The sequence below is a fragment of the Aegilops tauschii genome, chromosome 4 (genome assembly GCF_002575655.3).
Source record: "Aegilops tauschii subsp. strangulata cultivar AL8/78 chromosome 4, Aet v6.0, whole genome shotgun sequence".
Classification (NCBI taxonomy): Eukaryota; Viridiplantae; Streptophyta; class Magnoliopsida; order Poales; family Poaceae; genus Aegilops; species Aegilops tauschii.
In genome coordinates, this window is record NC_053038.3 from 379275391 (window position 1) to 379280507 (window position 5117).

At 45.9% G+C, this 5117-nt stretch overlaps 1 long non-coding RNA gene across 1 annotated transcript; it reads left to right on the plus strand.

Annotated features, from left to right (window-relative positions):
• Positions 1-2811: 2811 nt before the first annotated feature.
• LOC141021332 (uncharacterized) lies at positions 2812-4784 on the plus strand. Its single transcript, XR_012182235.1, has 2 exons — positions 2812-4394; positions 4516-4784. It is a non-coding gene; the product is annotated as an uncharacterized lncRNA (long non-coding RNA).
• Positions 4785-5117: the final 333 nt, after the last annotated feature.

Below are 5117 nucleotides of genomic sequence, written 5' to 3' on the forward strand. Positions count from 1 at the left end.
TTCAAAAACATTTTAAACTACACTATATTTTTAGTTTCACCTTCCTCACTTTCTAATAAATATTGAACTTCTCGGTTATTTAAATTTGAACTTCATGTCTTTTATTTAGAAGCAGGGGAATCCCTTTTCTATGAAATTTTATTTTCGTAAAACTTTTTTTGGATTTACCGGTTAATCTTACTCAAAAAACATAATGTTGTTTTATTTTCCGAACTTGCTATGTTTCATGTGGTCATCCTTTTTGATATTTTGTGTCATGATACTTTTTCTTCCTTTTGTTTTCGTTGTGAAGTTTTTTTGTTCAAAAAGGTGAACTTCTCGCATGAATTTTACATGTTTTTTTCTTAAAAAATGTTTATGTTGTATTTGTGTTACCATTTTTTCTCCATCAAAGTTCTTGAGGTTTTCATATATGAATTACTTGGTTATTTTTATTATAAAAAACCAGGTTTGTAGCTCCCTGAAAAAACCTGTTTTCCAAACGATGGCACGAGATGAAGTAGAACTTCTAACAGTAACCACATTTTTTTGTATACTTTGTAACGGTAAGAGAGAACTGTTTTTTTTTCTCGAATAAGTGTTCTACTAAATTTAACACGAACAATAAAATCAGGTCTCATACGCACAAAACCAAAATATGTGAGGTCCACTGAAACAAAAAACCATATATATTTTTACACATTGAGCTTCATCTAGCAGACAATTGTATACCCATCAACAATAGAGGTGTAATTCATACATTGAGTTATTTTCAAAGGTTAAATCATAAACACAAACAGGGAGAGAGAACTATAGACGGAGAGCTACACGTGAGGGCTACTGCTCATTCAGCGGAGACAGGCACACCAATGGTACGGGCGAGGATCGGTTGTCCCCTGCAGTTTTGCGTGTGGTTGGACGCACGCGATGAAAAACATACACCGGAAGTGAGATCGCATCCCCATGTGGAAATGCACCCCAAAAATAGCAGAAAGATCACACTCACCGTTCTGAAGCCCGACCTTCTTTCTGCACCTCATGTGAACTTCTCCCCTGCTTGATGGTGACCTTCTTCCTCCCTATCTTCACACGGGTAGCGAGCACCAGCCACACATAGGACTCTCGAACTTTTTGAGCAAAATTAGTGAGAAAAAAGCAGCAAACAACTAAACACCTGAACATCGTATAAGAGGAGCAGCCGGCAATTTCTTCTTTTTCCGAACGGCCTTCTGTACTGAGAATTGAAAATGCCAGATGAAGTTGACATGTACTCGTTCTTCTTTCTGAGCCATACTAACTTCAATTTTCACAGAAAAATAGCGCTGGCTCACCACCCGGGATCCTCCAACGTCTTTGTTGTCATCGCCGACGTCTCTAGGAAAGTCCGTTCTGCTTTGCATACTCCAGCTCCTCCTGATCGCATTCAGATAAAACATATACGATGCTGGGTTTAACTGACAAATGCAGTACATGGGGGCAAGGCCGTGGTCGCGGGGTGAGATGCATGGCAGCAGTGGTATTCGGGAGGCATTGCGGTTGTGAACCTCCAGGGGCCGCGTAGTTGAACGGTCGGAGTGTGACCGCGACGAGCGCCATTGGTGCTGCGGCGGTGGAGCGCCACCGAGAGGAGGCGGAAGGAGCGAGCAGGAGGGGACAACCAGGAGGAGGCGGAAGGCGGGAGCCCCACCGTAGGTTGGCGGCGCGCGGGGATGCATGCACTTGGCGGCGCCGTGAAGTGGGGCTCCGGCGGCTACGTGAAGTGGGGCTCCAGCGCACTGTTGCTGCTGTCGTCGGTTTCTTGGGAGGATCCTTGGCCGGTGGCAAAGCACGGGGATCTAGGGGCGGCCTCTTCGCGTTGGGATGCTTGGCCTCGGTGGCGCGCGGGATTCTGGGGATCTGGCGGCGCACGTTGGTGCGAGGGTCAGGCGGCGCCAGGAGGCGCGTCGGGCCGGGGGGAGTGGGTGGCGGCGGCGGGTGACGCGCTGGGGCCGGTGGCGTCGGTGGGAGGTGGTCGGGTGGATCAGACAGGAGGTGGTGCGGGAGGGGTTGGGCCGGCCAGGCTTTTTTTTTTTCTTGTTTAGTCGAGGTCGGGAACAAGTCCATCGCGCCCTTATAGGGCTTATCATGATCAGAATAACTATTATGATCCCTGGGATCATAATAGTGCTACCCTATATATATACATATACATACATATATATACGTATATGTATATATAGGGAAAATCCATCCTACCACCCAGTGGTAGTTACCCCACATATTTCATATACTATCGTATGGTATTATATATATTACTTTATCATTATAAATATGTTCATATATTATATACAACATATTCCGAAGTGAGTTACGTCAAAAAATTGCAAGTTGACCCATGGTTTTTATTATATTTGTGAAATACGTATATATTTGTACGTAAAAAAGAGCATACTCAAAATACAATGCATACTATTTAAAAAGTAGTATATATAGATACTATATACAGCATACAAAACTAGAGTGGTGGTAACTACCATCGGTGGTAGATAAAATTTGTCATATATATATATATATATATATATATATATATATATATATATATATATATATATATATATATATATATATGGATTGACTATTCGTCACCCTGGGTGAGGAATAATTATTCTTCACCCCCTTTATTTTACCATCAATACACCGTCATTTTACGTTTCGTAAGTTTTGTCTTATTTCTGACGTAAAAAGAGACCTAAAAAATATAATCGTCGTAAAAAATATTTTATGTTATATAAAATTACAAACGTAAAAACATAGTACAAAATACACATAAACTGCAAAATTTCTTGTCTTATGCCTTATATTTTTATTTTTTATGCCAAATTTTACGTAGTGAATCAATAAGAATGTAACTATTTGAATTCCAAACGTAATTTAATTATGAAATGATCGTAAGATTACCTCGGGTGAAGAATAATTTATTCTGCACCCTGGATGATGAATAGTAATCTTATATATATATATATATATATAGGGTCGCGCTATTCGTCATCCTGGGTGAGGAATAGTTATTCTTCACCCCCTCTCTATTTTGACATCAATGCACCGTATTTTTACGTTTTGTAAATTTTATCTTATTTTATACATAAAAAAAGAACGTAAGAAAATATGTACTCGCCGTAAAAAATATTTTATGTTACATAAAATTACAAATGTAAAAACATATTGTAAAACATACATAAAATGTGATTTTTCTGATCTTATAACTTTTTTTAGACCAAATTTTACATATTGAATTAATGTGCATGTAACTATTTATATTCTGAACGTAATTTATTTAGGAAGCGATCGTAAGATTACCTCGGAAAAAAAAAAGACCCCCCGTCTTATCTCCCCACGCCCCACCTTCTCTGTAACCACCGCCGTCAGGAACCACCTCCCCGCGCCGCCGCCTGCGCATCGCCGCCGCCGTGACCCAACTCCCCGCGCCGCCGCCCGCGTACCTCCGCCGCCAAGACCCACCTCCCCGCGCCGCCGCCCGCGTACCTCCGCCGCCGAGATCCACCTCCCCGCGCCGCCGTATGCGCACCTCCGCCGCCGTGAACGACCTCCCCCCGCCATCACCACAGCGCCCCAGCTCCACCGGCCCCGCCGACTCCGGGATCCACTGGCACCGGCGCTGTCGCCCCAACCTCCGGTTTCCACTATCGCTCGTGCGTCGTGGCCTCCTTCCCGGACCACCCCGCCGCCATGCCCCGCCGACTCAGATCGTCGGCGGCCTTCTTCCCCTGCTTCCACCGCGGGGGTGGCCTCCGTTTGCCGTCAACCGGCGCCGCGACCTGCCCCATGGCGCCCCCGCGACCTTCCCATGGCGCCCCTGCGACCTGCCCACGGCGCCGTCGTCGCTCCTGATCCACCATGTGTGCGTGTGGCCAGGCTACCTGCAGCGGGAGCCCCCGGCCAAATCCGACTCGCCGCAGCCGGCCATCCCACGTGCATCCGACGCCGCGTCCCCTGCACGTTGCTGTCCAGCTACGGTCGCTACCCTTCACAGGACATTGCTCCGGCTGCTGCTTCAGCAGTCCAAAGTGCCCACCTGTGTCCATCCGAGTTCCTTCGCCCGTGCTCCTTCGTGCTGGAGCTTGTGCCAGCAGCGGTGCACGCATCTGAAGATCGGGCTGATGCGTCTTCAGCAAACACTGCGACGAGCAACCACCTCTTGCAGCAATCTCTCTCTATGTCCCTCCGCTTGTACAGCAAAACAAGTCGATGCTTTTCTTCAGTTTGATTTAGCAGTTTGAAAAAGATCGACAGTGGCATTCTTTTAACTTCCATGTGTAAGTATTGGTAATGGTAGGCTCACGGCTTTTTGGACGGACAAATGGTTTCAGGCCGGTCGTTTTGCTGAGCTCTTCCCCACGTTATACTCCTTTGCAAAGGTAAAAGAATGCACAGTTTTCTCGCAACAGCGAGATGGTTGGGATCTATAGTTGCACCCAAATCTGACAAGAATTAGAGCTTTTGCGTGATATACTAAGTGTTGTACCCACTCTTCAGCAGATTCAGAGGATCTTAGGCTACACATTTTCTCTGGCAAGACAGCAATTGTACGCGACTACTACAGCCTACTCACCTTCAGAGGAGTATGTTGGGAGCTAGCGGAGATGATTTGTGATAAAACCATTCCCAAGAGATGGCAGATCTTCCTATGGCTTGCTTTCAAGGGTAGGCTGAATGTTAGAACATTCATGCTTCGGAAGCAATGGAAGAATATCGAACACCCATATTGTGATTCCTGTCCGGCTGAAGAAAGTGGATCACATAATTTTGAGATGCGCTCCAGCTCACTTTATGTGGAGTAAGCTTGAGGTCTTGCAGCACGCAACAGAATCACACTCTTTGATAGACTTTGTGCGGGCTCTTCAATCGATTAGTCCGCACTGGTTTGTGCTTTCTACTGCCTGTGCGGTTCAGCTCTGGAAAGTGCGTAACGCTCGGGTCTTTGAGCTTTCTACTGCCTCTGCGGTTCAGCTCTGGAATGTGCGGAACGCTCGGGTCTTTGACGGTCTGTCAGTGCCACTCCTTGCCTCTTGCCTTGCCATTGCAGAGCTGATTCAGTTATGGTGCTGTAGGTCGCAGGATTGTTCTCTCAAGGCCTTCCT